Source organism: Drosophila montana, unplaced genomic scaffold (genome assembly GCF_035044405.1).
Source record: "Drosophila montana isolate Dmon_TW-CO22-7 unplaced genomic scaffold, ASM3504440v1 contig_779_1, whole genome shotgun sequence".
In the NCBI taxonomy this organism is placed as follows: domain Eukaryota; kingdom Metazoa; phylum Arthropoda; class Insecta; order Diptera; family Drosophilidae; genus Drosophila; species Drosophila montana.
Window position 1 is genome coordinate 1172529 of NW_026999075.1, and position 16646 is coordinate 1189174.

The 16646-nt window shown below is 40.2% G+C and overlaps 1 protein-coding gene across 1 annotated transcript in view; it reads left to right on the forward strand.

Annotated features, from left to right (window-relative positions):
- Window positions 1-2755: 2755 nt before the first annotated feature.
- Window positions 2756-16646, forward strand: part of nAChRalpha1 (nicotinic acetylcholine receptor alpha1) — a 75226-nt gene continuing 61335 nt past the window's right edge. The window contains exons 1-2 of the mRNA XM_064698550.1: window positions 2756-3813; window positions 9315-10086. The gene's annotated coding sequence lies outside the window, so the exon portion shown is untranslated. The remainder of the gene's footprint in view (window positions 3814-9314; window positions 10087-16646) is intronic.

Here is a 16646-nt window from a genome sequence, read left to right on the forward strand (position 1 = left end):
TAGACATTTACTAATCATAGTTGTTTTCTCGATTTATCTCTAGTAAATAGTAAATGGAAAGCGTTTGAAATATCTTTGTTCAGACATTATGCAATACTATATCAGATACCATTGCGATCTCGTCAATTCTCAATGCCGTTCCATTATGAAATCTGGAAATGCTCTAATACAAGCAATACATTTCTCGAAGTAAGCCTTTCCCATTGCAAAATTATACTTTAATAGGTTTAATTTCGTTTCTCGAACCCTTAACCAAGTCCGTATGCCCTAAGTACCAAATTATATATCCAACAGGCCTTGCCAGTGTTCAACGTGTTATTTTTTCAATTCGAACAGGCATCCTATTATTTTCCACCCAACGACGGCGATGGTTCTTTGGCTCCAGTGTGGCGCTATGCAAGCCAAAACGACGTATTTAGAGTAAATAATTAATGGTAAGTATGTTAACCCCCTTATTGTCCAGCTAGGTTAGGATGATTAAGAATGGTATCAAAAAATTATCTAATAAAAGAAGAAAACAATGGGTACACGATATCTTCTTGGCGAGAATTTGAATCATTTCTATGTTCATGGTGCGAATGGGTTAGTTTATAAAAAGGTTTATTTATATGATTTAAAAAAAATCATTACAGTATTAAGAATCCAGACTTTAGTATGCTAGCTTACATTAGGCACAAGCCACAAGCATATAAATTTAGAAAAATATTAATTTTAGTTAATCAATTACATATTTCTGCATGGCGAGAGTATAAATGAAAATTTAGTTTCAGTTCGCAAAAGTAAATGGCCTTCTAAGAAAAATTGATTTGAGAGATCTTTCAATCATGAGATTTTCGTTTAATTTACTTCATTTGCTTTCAGTGCACGCGAGGCCTTTTAAGTCGCATAATCACAGCTCAGCTGCTATAACCCTTTTGGTATTTTAGGAAATTTTGTTTCGTTCGTTTTGCTAGAAACCTCTTGCTGGAAACCAAAATTTATTCTGCTAGCAATATATCCATGTATATAAGTCCCACACCAGCCGAACATTGCACAAATAAAATAAAGTTAGCTTAGGACATTTTCCCAATTGTAAATATTGTCACGAACGATGGCACCAATACACACACACACACGCATACGCGCACGCACAACATACAACTGTTGTATATGCATGTATAAATGGCAGGCAAATTTACCTTAAGACACGCTGCGTGAATTCCAAAAAAATAAAAATACATCGTCACATGCAACTTGAACAGGCTATAAAATATGCTACGCTTTTTGTCAAAGACCCCGCTAACACACACACACACACACACACACACACAAATACAATCAGCCGAAGGACGAAGTAGAAGCAAAACAAAGACACCGAAAACAAAAACAGCAACGAAATCAGCACAAAACCACAATCGAGATCATTATCAATTACACGCACAGTAGGATACGACTCCAGGACACGGCGACAGACAGTAAAAAGAGTGTAAAAAAGCAGATGAGAGAAAGTGAGGGCGGTAGAGTGTCAGAGTGGGAGGCATAAACAAGGAGGAAAGGCAACGAAAGCTCAAAGAAAATAAGCATGAAATTGCAATTTACATCAAATTCATTTGCACCCATATGCACACATAAACACGCACACACACATACACACACAGCTGAGTTACAAATAAAATTCATTCATACGCATAATGAAACAAGGCTCGCCTGGTCCCAAGTAACATGCGGCCAGAAAGGACAACAAAGGCATGGCTGAAAATAAGGACAACAATGTATAGAAATAAACAAACAATTGTAGCCAGTGGCTCCCCGTTTCCCTACTCATAACACATGAGGGAAAAAGAGTGGTGGGAGGGCAAGAGGCGTCGAATGAGGGAGAACAGCAACAAGAGCAAAGCAGAGGAGATTCCCAAAATTTTTGTTTTGGGCTTCGGCTCACATTGTCGCTGGCCGGCCCTTTTATCTCTGCTGGGAATTCGCATGCACACACCGAGAGTTAGCTAAAGAGAAACAGTGCGTGAGCGAGAGACAGAGAGCGAGAGAGAGAGAGAGTGAGAGCATTTGCGCCAGATGTAGCGAAAATCCACGCCCTGTATGTAAATTATTAGCTAGGCACTTTTTGTGCGGGCGCCTGGAGTTGTCGTCAAAGCCAGAACAATTTTCGGGTAGCAGAAGCAGCACATGCGGCAGCCGCTGAAAAATGGTCACACACACACACACATTCATAAAAGCTGATAAAAGCAGGCACAGATGTAAGAGAGCAGTGAACGGGAGATGGAGAGTTAAAGAGAGAGAGTGAACGTGAGGCAAAAGTAAAACGCCCTTTTGTCGCTTGATTTAAGGCGGCTGTGTAGAGTTCTGGCGCAGCTAAGAGAGCGCGATTCGCACTTATGCGAAGAAGTTAGATAAGCTGCCATACCAAAATTCCCAAAAATCATAGCCTACCTTGGGGCGGAGAGTAAGACCAGGCAACTTGAGCAGATTTCTAGGCGCTGTCAGGCAAATGCCAAAATATGAAGAGAGCGCGCGACGCTCTTTGTCGCTTTGTGGCGCGCAACTTGCGCACAGCATCCAAGAGTGTGGGCCACATGAGAGCAGCAGCACCAAAAGCAGCAGCAGCATTACAGACAGCAGCAACAATGCGACTCATCGGCGGCAGCTTCAGCGCCAGCTGCGAAAAATCTGCCATGCAGCGGCGGCCAACAGTAGTTGCCTCAGAGCCCGCGGGTTGAAGAAAACGTACGCATTGAGCGAGCCGTATTGCGTCGCGTGTAACCAAACAAGGAAAAGCAAGAGCATAGCCAATAGAAGCAAATGAAAATATTACCAAAAAAATCAAATAAATAAAAATAAAAATATCAAATCAAACACAGAATTGCAAATAAAATAGAGCGAAAAGTATATCAATAATTTGACACTGGGCCAACGTTGTTTAACTGTTCGTGTTCAAACAGCGGCAACCAAAATGTCTCCCCGATTGCCACGCAAATGAGCAAACAAATATTTGATTGTCATACGTTGCCGCTGCTGCGACCGCTGCTACTGCGGAGCAGCGAGTACGAGACCGATACCGATACCGCGTACGAGTCCGAGTCTGAGACCGAGTCAGTGTTACAAACAGCGTCACAGTCAGATATTTTCACACCCCGTGCCGCTTTCCAAGCAGGGCGTGTGCTGCTGCAACATCAACATAAGCGACAGCAGCACCCGCAGCAACATCAACACCACCAACACCTCAATACCCTGCAGCAAAAACAACAACAACAGCAGCAGCCACAACAGCATCTTTTGTGTGTGTGTCCCTATCAAAATCCGCATCACCATCCGCATCCACATCGTCAGCCACATCCGCATCTAGAAACATGTGCGCGCTCGTGTGTGAGTGTGTGTTTAATTGAAAAGTCATCGTCTTGGCACGGTCAAATGCAACTCAATGCGGCCGCCACAGAAATCTCAGTAAACTAAACCGTCGAGTGTTGTCCAATTCTTGATCTCGTAATCTCCGTCACCGACGCCGTTGCCGTCGCCGTCACGTCTGTCTCAGCCTCTAAATCTCTTTCGCAGTCTCTGTCTCTGCCGCTGCCGCTGCCGTAGCCCACAACGTGTATTTGCCTTGCCGTGTTGGCCGCTTGTCAGCAGGTCTCGAATTTCATTTCGTTTCCGGTTCCGCAGTTCGGTCGCTGGTTCGCTGTACTCGGTCCGTCTGTCCAACTGTCTGTCGGGTTGTTGTTACTTCTTTTTTTTCATGCTCTGCGGCGCGTTGTCGGTCCCGCGTCTATTGTTGTTGTTACGCCGTTGACTGCCTGACTTTGTGCGCAAATTGATGTCAGCAATGTAAGTGTGGCAAAAACACAACTAGTTTATATGTGTATACACATTTCACACACACCCACACCTATGCGATGTGTGTGAGTGTGTGGGAATGTTTCATGATTTCGCTTAACTGTTGCGCCAACTGCCTGCGTTCCACGTCCCAGACACTGACATGCTCAGCATTATGAATGTGTGTCAGTGCGCGCTTTCACCACACTTCACATCGTAGCACAGAAATCCAACTTAGTCCAGGTTCATAAGTTGTAACATTTGTAACATACTTGACATTCTCTTTCATATAATCGGAGAGTAATATTAGTAACAGTTTGTTTAAATTTAGTCATAAGATTAACTGATTAGCGTTTATGTTAATTTATTTGAAATATCTACTATCATATTTTCCACAAGTGTGTCTATCCAGTCCCAATCTGCTTGGGATGAAATTTCTAGGACAAATTTCAAAAATTTTCCAAATTTCTCAACGATCTCAAACGACTTTGAATCAAAAGATTTAATTTGTTTTTACCAATACATTAAATTACAGGGTACAGTTTCGGCATCGCAATTAAGTAAACTTCTGAAATATTCTTCCCTTCTCTCTTTGTTAATAAGTTATGTACGTATAAGTGATTTATATTTATTTACTGAGTTATCATTATAACTCATACTTCTTTTAGATTTAATATGACTGTTTAGAGTGTTCAGCCTTTGGCAGTATTCTTCCTCTATTTTCTTGTATTTTCTTTGTTTGTGCTAATTTCTTTATTTTATTGTTGCATCAAACGTGGTTCTCGTTTGCACTAATTATTGCGATATAATTTGGTAGGTAGCGCCTATGGACTCTGCTCCCGGTTCTTAGTTCTCACTGAAAATTTTTCCTGCCTAGCTTCACGCATTACTCATACGCTACGTCCGCCTTAAATGTCAATCAGTCAGTCAGGCAGTCAATCATATACTCAGTCCGTTTTCCCTATATCCGTATTTGCTTTTTGTGTGCGTTTTGTTTGTTGTTTTTGTTTTGTGTTGTTATTATTTTTAACGTGAATTCCCACTTGTTTAGTTGCCATTCTGTCTTGTTTTTGTGTACAGGCTTCTATTGTCTTTGGCATTGTCCTGACAGAAGCACCCATACACAAACACCCTCACACACACGCACGCACACACAATCACAGCATTGCTTGTAATCTTGTGTGCCTGTGTGCACTTTTTGTGACGCCAAGTTGAACGAAGTTGTCGATTTTGTTGTTGTTCTACAAATATTTTCGTATTTGAAGTTGATTTTTCGTCCTCGTCTCAGCGCCTTTTGTTATTAGTTCAACTTCATAGAACCTCGCTTCCTCGTTTGCTTCCGCACCCACTTTAACAATGTGCTTTGAATTGTTGCTAAATTGAATATAAAGTGTTTATTTATATTGGTCAGCAGCTGACACGCCCATTGCTAGTCAGCCCCTGGCTGCAGTTGATAATATGATACTAAGGTATCATTACTGCCAAACGCTGCAATGGTCGATGCTCCATTTTATCTGGCACAGTTTAAGTGAACCGTTTGTGTAGCGCAAACAAAATTAAACGATTTGCAAGCTTTGTGTCTACAAAAATTGTACTCACTGTAGCTGTTGTTGTGGAGTTCAACCACTCTGGGCAAGCAGCTTGAACTATTGCTATATATAAAACGGTTTGCCCTGACCTAAAGAGTGACTAGTGATCAATGACTGTAAGAGCTAAGATGCTTACGGCAGGGTTTTGGGAACTTCCATTCGAACATGTGGAAAAATCGCGGAAAACGGTCGATTTTTGTTTATTATCCGTTCGGCCTCAAACTTATTTTCAAAATCTATGTTCAAATCCATTTGAAAGATCTTTAACACTTTTCAGAACGCTGACCTCTCCTTGGAGGAAATAAGGGTCAAAGAATTTGTGGGTAAAGTTTTGGGCTCTCAATCATATGTAATATTTTTTAAGAAAATTCATTTTTAGTTTTCGTCCGTTCGCCTTCAAACTTTTTTGTACAGGCTTACTGAGCAAATTAATGAATAATTCTTTCCTGCTTGTTAATATGTATTTCAGTAATTTGTTTTTTTAAAAAAAATAATTTTTCGATTTTAAAATGTGTCAACCTAGGTTAGTAACCACGCGTTAGTTAAATACGAGTTGAACCCAAGAGTATTTAATAGTTATTAATCCGAAAATGCCAATCTCTATTTTTTAAGTTATGCCACGATCTATGAAACTTATTATTTAACAACCCGAAACTTAATAAAAGTTTTATTTTGTGAAAGTTTGTCTATTGAAAAATCTTGTAAAACTAAAAGTTTTCTGTATATTTTTAATTTAATATTGTAAACGATAGGTACTCAAACCTTATTGAAAATCATTTCAAAGGACCAAAAAGTTATTTCGCTTTAAGAAAAAATAACATTTTATGGCTTAGCTGTCTGTATAACTTGGACTTCATGCCAAAATTTGACGAAGCCGGCTTAAATCAATTTCAATAAACATAATTTCTATCGCATTATGAGACTGAAACTGAAATAAAAATATGTAAATTATATAGGTATATATAAAATATAAGCAAATAGAACAATATTTGAGCTCTCGAAAATGTCAGGTGGTCGCTGCAAGCTCATTTTCTCCATATAACCATTTTGGTGTATAGTTTTTTTTGTATTATCTTGCCCGTTAAGTTAAATGATTGTATTGCTGCAAAGTCAAGTGACTGCAACCCGTTATATATATCTGGAAAATCTGTCAAACAATAAACTTCGATTGCTGTCCCAGTCGTTGTCGCTGTTGTCATGAAATTGTTTCAGCTCGCTGTTCATAAAAATATATAGCATACTTTTGTGCGCGACGGGCAGAATGCTCGTCCAGTTCACCAAGGACTGCTGTTGAACTGTCTGCCCCCACCTCAAAATGAATGGAGAGTGGAAGAGTCATTGCTTCACTGTTATTTATATCCGGCTTTGTCCTCTTAATATTTAAGCCAACTCATTAGAGAAAGATACTTTTCGAAGATCGACCGACGGACGCCGCCTGGTGCTTGCGGCACGCCACGTGCAGACTTAAATTTATGCTTTAAGAATAAGCCTGATGCACTCTTAAGGAAGCTTTATACCCTTTAGTGCACGATGCGCCACTTGTTTGGGACTCGATGTGCTTGGGCTGTCGCATTGTTGCTGCCGTTGGACTTAGCTGACCCGAAGTCGAGACGATGTTGCCTAAAAGCAGACGGTCCCACGGTTCCCGCATCAGTTCCCAACTGTCCAACAATTCAGAGACAGAGGCAGTGGAAGAGACAGAGGCAAAGACCCGCCATTGCCAGTTTGTCTGTACGTCTGATTGTCTGTCGGTTTGTTGCTGCTCTTTTATGCTGCACTCATACAAACATATATAAATGGCATTTGCTGTAGTTGTTGATGGACATTTGTTGGCATCTCTTTTGCCTTCAGTTGGGCTGCTGCCTTTTTATGCGCCACAAATGAAAATGCAGACAGACAACGGGCGCCAGCCGACAACGACCAGTATGAGGACGACGACCAGGACCAGGACAACGACGTCTGACGATGACGTCGCATTACAGGAGACAATGGAACCAACTGAACTAAAGCCCGCACAGATCTCTCCGGGTTCGTTGGCAACTTCTCTGCAGTATCCACTTCCTACATGCATTTGAATTATGAGTTATGGTTGGGCACAAAAAAAAAATATATATAAAAGAAGCAAACTAGTGGAAAAGCGGAGAAAAAAATATATAACTAAACAACTTGGGTTTTAATTCATAATTATTTTTATGTCAGTGCACTCATTAGAGTTGATGTTGCTGTTGTTGTTGTTGTTTATATTTTTAAACATTCGCAAAGGGACTGCCAGCTTTATTCCCATTTTCATTTCAATTCCATTTTCTGGTTTTGTCATTTGCATTTCGCATTTGGTTTTAAATTTACAGCTGCACATTTTCGTGTTTCATATATAAATGGCCTCTCTCTCCCACACACACACACACACACACAAGCACACATTTTCCGCTTCTATGTGCATTTTGCAACTCTGTAATTGCAGCCCTCAGTCCAACACCGTTTATGCTGCCACTAAATAATAGCCCCAGTTTTTTGCAACCTACTATTTTTTTTTTTTTGCAATTAGAGTTATTATTGCACCATTATTACGAATTGGTTCTTTGTGTTACCACAGTAAAGTCTCATTTAAAATGCATTGTGAAAAATATAGCTATTTCAACCCAGACGAATATTCGTTTATATTTAAACATGGCCTGCACCATAATTGGTTCACACACATCGTAATAAAAAAAAATAACTCAAATCATATTTTTTTTTAAATAGGTATATATTTAATTTCTTGAAAAAATCGTCTGAACTTCCTTGTTGTTTTATCAAAATGAGTCTGACTTCAGTTGTGATCTATGTTGCCCTTTTACTTATGTAGTCTGAAAACACCAACCGAATAAAAGATACAAAAACAAATTTTTAAAAGATGATGATGAAGAAGAGAAAACTTTAAATTCAGCCAGCTCTGTTAAAATACTTAAAATAAGTCGAAACTGACTTTGAATACCGGGCAAATATTCAAACTTCCCTAGGCGGCAAAAACCTTAGCACCTTATCTGACCCGGATATATAGAAGTTTAAATAAATATTTCAAGTCTAAAGCAAACAATTGGGTTCATTTAATAAAACCAATCGTATCTCTTATACGCAATTTATGGTACATATAATAACCGCAATATTTTATGTCTCCAATCACAATTTTTGGGGCAGATGTATATGCAAATTTGTATATATAAATTATATGCAAATGGCTACATATTTAATAGTTTGCTATACAAATTCTACGACATTTCCGCACACTATTTCCTGATTTTAGCAGAGTTTAAAGCAGTGCACAAATGTTTAATTCTTTTTTTATACTTTTTTAATATTTCTTTTTTTTTGGCAATTTGTCAAATGGGCGTGGCCCAGACCAGGCCAGGTCAATTCAGACATGCACGCGCACACATACATGAATTATCATTGTCAGCCAAAACTTAAATGCGATAAATTGCCAGCAGCAGATGCAACGGGGAAAATCTATAATTTACAGAAAATTTGCTTCCGAATGCGAGGGCATTCCAATATAAATTTTTCCACTGTCAATGCGCTCAAATGGGAGCTGCACAAGTGCAAATATGCACATGTATATATATATATATATATAAATGTATACGTATATATATATGTGCAAGTATTATACATTCATATTAATGTCGCCAGATATGGCTATAGCCATGGCAGGCAGACAGCACAACCTTAGCCAGGCGTTGGCAGCCAAAATGGCCAGATAGGACAGTTGCCAAAACTGGGGAAAAGCAGTGTCAGAGGCGCAACATTTTCAGTTAATTTGCTTTGTGTCGAGGCACTGGGTAAAAAAGTGAAGCGTTGTTTTTTTGGCAGCTTTGGTTTGCCAATTGTTTCTATGTGTTTTTGTGCTTTATTAATTCTCACAATTGTTTTGAATGTGTTTTGCAGCCATGCCAACGCCCAAGACTGCAAACAGGAATTGTTCAAACCTGCGACAACAAAGTGCTGCCAGCTATAAGAATAAAAAAAAAAGCAAATACCCAGAATAAATAATAATTACTACACAACCTAGAACTTAGCCCCAGGCGCCAGGAATTTAAAAACATGATCATGGAATTGTCATTAATCAGGCACTAGATAAGCAGCAGCCACGACAGCAACGAATAGCAACAACAACAACAACAACAGAGGTATGTGGCAGTAACTGAAGGGAGAGATCAAAAGCAAACGGAGCGGCAACACTTGGGGTCGTAGTAGTTGCAACAACTACGACAACTTGTAAAAAACTACCCCGTGAGAAGTTTGCGTGCTGCTTTTAAGCGGCACCATTGCTTCCATTAAAATAGACGCCGCAGCGCAACAGCAACGCTGCCGTCGTCACAATCAACGCCAGCGCCAGCATCATCCACATCATCGTCATCGCAGACGACGACGGCGCATCCAATCATCGGCATTCGGCGTACTGGGCGAGGGCGTAAGCGTGGGCGTGGGCGTGGCCGTCGGCCAGGCCCTGGGCATTGGCGTTAGCAAATGCTACCCGTTGCTGGCAACACAGCCCGTAGACGAGAGCAACAACGACGACGGCAAAGCGATATCAGCCACATCCACATTTACAGGGGCAGCTGCACTGACGCAGCGGCAACCCATCGAGCAGCAACGGCGAAGGCGGCATTACGACGGCCAGTCACTTGTGGGCAATGCAACGCTCTGCGCAGCAACGGTGAGTGAAAATGCCAATTTTTATAAAACACTTAAATAAATATTTATTAGGCAATTATATTATTCAAATTTATACAGCTGGAAACATTTTAAGCAAGATATTTGCTTTTTTTCTGAGAAGCAAACTTAAAATGCAATTAAATAACAGTTAAATTATTTGTTACCATTTTTAAAATTTATTTATTAACTCAATTGAACGTAGAAAATTAAATTTTATATATATAACATTCACAGTTGAATAGTACTTAAAAATGTTTTATTGCCTTTTAACGAAATTGGCGAACGTTGTCGACACTTAAAAAGAAAAATTAGAGTTTGGTTTATCTCCTTGAGTCAAGATATAAATAAATGTTTTGCTCGTCGCATTTCTCGTATCGGACTAGCCCAACTGAAATCTGAAAATCAGACTGTCAGGTTAATGCACTCAAAATGTTAATGAAGCACATACACTTCGCATTTGAATATATGATAAGCATACGCAAGGGGCATAGACTGTGCTATAGGCTGGTGTTTGGGTCGGCAGACAAACAGAACTCCTTCAAAGCGGGCATGCCAGGCACTTTAAAGCTGCGACTGTGTGGCTGTAGTGTGGGGCCAAACTTTCAACAGCAGCCCATTTCAGCTGTGCTAATGAATTCCCCAGCAGATACACATAAACACAATCCCACACACTTATGCACATTGAGACCGTGGGCATGGGTGTGTGTGTGTGTGTGCTTGTGCCTCTGACAGTCATATGATTTCTAATGTGCTGCTTTTATGATCGCCATATAGTACAAGAGACGCTCACACAATCGCGAAATACACCCACGGGTGCAGGCTCAGTCACAGGCAGGCAGCGCACGTGCTTGTGCCTGTGGTGTATGTGTGGCGGTGTGCCAGGCTTGTGCGTGTGTGTGTGTATCTTGCTATATGTCTGTAAGTGTGTGCAAATTAAAATGCATAAAAGGATAACAGCGACGTTGTTGCCGTTGTTGCTAACAAACCGCAGTACCAGCGAGGCGATGTTGCCGCAGTGTGCCGCGACGCCTTTGCCTATGCCTGTCAGCAACATTGTCATTGCAGGCAAATTTCGCGAAACTGCAGCAGCAGCAGCAGCAACAACTACAACAGCAATATGAAGCGAGCAGAGCCCTGGCAAATTGTACTGCAGGGAAAATTGTGATTTTCGCGCTCATCAACAACAACGACAACAACAACAACAGGCAAAGTGCACGTGTTGCTGCGGTGCTCGCTGCTTAGACGAAAGCCTCGTCTGGTTTAATTTTAGCACTGGGGATGCGCCCCAGAGCTGCGCCGAAGCCCGGGCCTACTCGTACTACGCCTTGACACTACCCACTATGTGTGTGTCTGTGTGTGTGCGTATACGTTACACATATTGCATACTGTTAGGCGCTCATAAAAAAAATGTTACGTTGCCACATAAAAATAGATGCGCGGTTGTTTGTTATTTGTGGTTGCCTTTGCTGTTGTTCTTGTTGTTGTTGCTGTGCTTGTGGTTGTGATTTTGAGAATAAAAAAAAAAGTAAATAGCGCATATTTTACTGCCGCAACGTCATAATCATCAACAAGATTTCAGTTATAAACTTTAATATGATTTAAGTTCTTCAGACCCATAATTATCTAGAGCATAGTAAAAGGCGTTTTTATGACAGCTTCTGACTCCTGCTTACATACGTCTGAGGTGTATGTCTCATACTCAACCATAAATAAATATATACTATAAATACCTGCCACCTTTAACTTTCACTCCCATACAAGACATGTATTGGCATGACTTGGGGCAGAGCAATTGCCTAGGATGACACAACTGAGCGATTATTATTGCCAATCAAATGGAGTGCCATATACCCGCAAGCTACTTTCAGTTTCCTGCTGATTGCAGGAAACACATCATCAGAATAAATCAAAACACTGCAGAAGTCCTCGGGCAAACTTAATAAAATGCATGCGAGAAACGATATGAACTGGAGAAATATACTCGGAACTGTATTTGACAAACATCAATATATGAGCTATATACGTACGTAGTACTTACGTACGTATATATTCATTTTCTATTATAAGATGTCATTTGAAATACAGCAGTTCCCACTGACTTGCCATTTTTATATATTTTTAACGTTGTGTAATTAATTTATATACTTACCTAGGCAAAGGAAAATGATAATACAGAAATAGATTATAGTTGATATTTCAAAATAATTGTGTACTTTGGAACTCCTCGTGAATACATAAATGAAATTTATGTACTCTCTCATTTTTAGAATAAGTTTACTGCCGTTTTATTGTCGAATATTAGTCTTGATTACTTTAATCTCACTTACTCCCAATAGAGAATCGAGTATTTTTCATGACTCAAACAAAGTTAATGAAAAGATATATTTCAAAATAATCTGTCCATAATACATTTTATCTTCATTCAAGCTCTCCCATGGTAACATACATATCCCAAAACACTGCTCCAATTTCCTTCTGACTAATATTAATACTGAAAGCACTCCGCTTTGCTTTTACTGTGTCGTTTCCCGCCCCCTGGCATCTTGCTTGCGCTCATGTGCGAGTAATTCTTAAGCCAATGAAGCGTTCCAGTCCAATTTGGCCACAAACCGTATTTTTAGCGAATTTCTTTGGTAAAATGTAATATGCTTTCGATAACATTTTGCTCGAGTGACAAATTTTTGTCGCCAGCGCAGAAAACAAAAATGGGAAAAAAACAGGAAAAGTTTTCAAAAAAAATGGAAAGGGGCTGGCAGGCGAATAGAGCAAGTGTTAAATGTTGACATGTCATGACATTGCAGAGAGCGACGGGCCAAGCAGCTGTGCCTGGGCTAGTTAAACGAGCAGCATCAGCAGCAGCAGCATAGAATATTGGTCAACATGGAGTAAGGAGCAAGGCCCAAAGCGTACCAGGAAGCGGCTTACGTACTGACAGCTGACAGGCAAATCAATGAGCTACGTTATGATGGGCCACCAAGCCTCTTGGCCCGGGCCTGCTCTCCCCGCTCACTGATACATGAAATAACATTTGCTCTTTGCTCTATGGATGTGTGCGTGTATGAGTTTGTTGTATGTGTGTGACTGCTAATACACAGCATAACATCAACAAATATTGTCAACGCAACATTCAGCTTGTTATCCCTTCCGCTTGCTTTCTCTGCTTCCGTCGATGTCTTTGCGAGCGTCTCTGCTTAATTTCGGTTTGAACTCCATGAATGCCGCCATTTTGTCTTTTGCTCTTTCCGTCACTCTCGTTCACACTTGCTAAGGCAATGCCTAATGCCATCTCACTCACTTATTTGCAGAAATTTATTGAAATTGTTTGTCAAATTCCGTTTACTTGTTTTGCGCATTTTCGCCAAATTTTCTTTTGCTTACGACGACGACGACGACAGAAATCCACTTCCGCTGATGTCCTTTACGCCACTTTGTCGCTTTTTTCCTTCTTATTTTGGCTTGGCAGTTAATCTAAAAACTCGCTGTGTACTCTTTATATGACCGTTTCGTGCCATATCAAGCACAAGTTTCGAGGCCGCCGCCGCTTCTTTTTTATAAGTTTCAGCTATCCAATTTTTTTCGCTGGTATTTTGCACCATTTTCCATACATACTCGTCAATATATGTATTTATGTAAGTATAAGTGTTTTATGCTATCTGCTATATGCCTCTGTTTGTTATTCATTTTGCATGCAATTTTCTGTCGTTGTCGTCGTTGTTGCTTTTGTTGTTGCTGTTGGACAAGTAGCTAACGGAGCTGGCTTACATTTTGGGTTCGGTTTGATATAAGCAACTGCTGGCTCTCTCATTTCCACAAAAGGGATACAAAAATATTGAAAGAAGATGGCAGACAAGCGGGAATCGGCAACAGAGGCAGGACTTGGCCCAAAGCAAAGACTTTGAAGTTTTTATTGATGTTGTTTGAATTTGAATGACGTTGTAAAATTATACGCAAAAATATGCAGCCAGCAAAAATACGAGTGCTCCAATAGCAGACGAAGGCAAGAGCAAAAAAAAACACAAGAATCCCAAAGATACAAAAATGTTGCAAAGAATTTTTTGCTCGGCATTTACAACCATCTTTTTGCCATATCTGTTACCAATGTGTTTGCGTGTGTGAAAGCGAGTGTGTGTTTTTGTTTGCTGGTAAACGATATAAGAAAAGTTTTATGAGCATATTTTTCTTAGCTCTATATTAGCTTAGTCCACTGTCATTTATGTCATACATTTCTCGACGCATTTTGCATAAATTGTTTTTGGGTGTTGGGGCTAGAGGGCATTCCAAGTGTTGGCTAGTGTGAACAAAATTTTAGTTGTGTTTTGTGCTGAGCAAAAAACTAGCAACAAAAAAAATCAATATTTAAAGTTCTCGAGGTGGAAAAGTCTGAAGTGATTCAAGTCAAACTTACATCTTAAGTATTTCAAGTATACATTCTCTTTATTAAAAACCAGTTGAAATTCAAAAAGAATTGTAAATTTGCTAGTATGGCAATTGAATCAAGTTCGCAAAGATTTTAATTTACTTCATCCCAATCCAACGCTTTTATTATATTAGACAATTTTGTCTTGAAAAAAATAACGTTCAAGAAACTCAATTTCCACAATTTGTTACACAGTAACAATCAATAAATTTATTCTGATTAGATTTCTTGATAATTGGAGCAGATTTTATCAATTTAAAAGAGTATACACCTAACGTTTCTGCATTATTACTATAGAGCCTATGTCTTTGTTTTTGCTTAGAAGAAGTGCTATTTTATCGACCACGTTTTCATCACTTAAAAGATTTGCCGGCTTCAAATTTGAGTAAATTAACTAACATCAAGTAAGTCAGATGCTCGTATGTGCAACTGCCAGGATCTCTCAATCTCAATGAATGTCAACGGAGTCAGGACATTTTTTTTGTCAAGTTAAACAAATCAAAGGGGGGGGGGGGGGCAAGTACTTAAGCAGCAAACAGAGCGAAAGAGTGAGATAGAAATAGCACAATAACGCTAGAACGCACTTGCCCTGGCTTATTTATACCAGGACAACACACACACACCAATACACGCGCGCGTACATAAGACCATAATAGGCTCAAGACGCTTTCATTCAACACTTTTTAGGTAGCCAAAATGGCGCCAGCATAAAAAGCACGACGTCAAAAACAAGGACCAACAACAACAACAACAACGACAACAACACAAAATAAAAAGAATGGAACAAGGATTGGTAGAATGGCGTAAAGAGCAGCGTAATAGCTATACGCACGAAAGACAAAAACTAACGGAAAAGAAAAGCCCCAGCAGAGAAAAAACCAAAAAAAAAAAAAAAAAATAAGCAGAAATCAGTAAAAAAGAGTGAGCACTGCGTCTGATTCTCACTCTATGCATAGCTTTCAAATTCCCAGTTGCCTGGCCCGCACTGATTTGAGCCGCAAAAAGGCAGGCAGCGAAAACGTTATGGCCGGATACACCTTGGGAACCGGTCAAATGGGGACCGAACAACATTCAGCTGTATATTCGTATGCTGCTTTATGAGCTGTTTTTTGTATTACTTTTTATTTTTTCTTTGACAGCAGGGCGCGGCCTTGCAACAGTCGTTGGCACACCAAAGCAGAAATGTGGAAAAATGAAAATCTGAAAAAATCAGAGAGTAAAAAGTAAAAATGTCAATTTGCCAAATGCCGACAACGGATGCTGGAAAGCTGGCAGCACAGCAACTTGTGTAGGTGCAAATTGTTAAGCTGCTTGATGCTTGCCGCTTGTAAATTGCGTGTCAACTCTGTCTAAAAGCAGAACTTCAAAGCCGGTGCGCCAATACAAGCATTATGAGCGAGTTTCTCCCGGCAGAATGGCAAAGTTGCCGCAGCAACCACCAACAGCAGTGCAAAGTAATTTCCGAGATATTGCGCACACACACACGCACACATACACTAACCAACAACCAGGTATACAGACATTCATACAAAAGCCAAAGCATTGCTCACTCTCCGCCCTACACGGATCCCCAAAAAGCCAAAACCACTTTAATTTCCTCAGGCTCCGGCTGCGACTTGGGCAACCCTCGTTATGCAAGGATATTAAATATATCTCCAGCCTTTTTTCACAGTCATTGACAATGCTGTGCCTTTAGATTTGGCTTAGACACTCGCACTTGCCCAACAAGTGTGCATGATATTAGACGACACTCCTCGCTCAGCAAGTTTGTCCCGAAAATAAGAGCTTTACGCTTACATTTTGTCGTCCATTTGGCAATTGCTATTATTTCACTTTACCCCCGCGCGGGGCACACAGTTTAAAGTGTGTTTAATTTAAATGACTCAAAGGGTTGGCCCATGGTCTGAGACCAGTCGACTGTGGCCAGGCTGATGGGTAGTCAAAAGCGGTCCACAGTCCGTAAAGGGTTGCTTCTAAAAGTTTCACCAGCAACTTTTCAAGCCCGTCTGAATACCAGCAAGTTCCATGCGAAGCCAAACAATCAAAATGTATGTACCTTTGGCCAATATTCCACAGCAGCCAAAACCTTTCTCAACTAGCTTAAACGCACTTGAGTTAAAGCGTTTTAGCACTGACTTTTAATT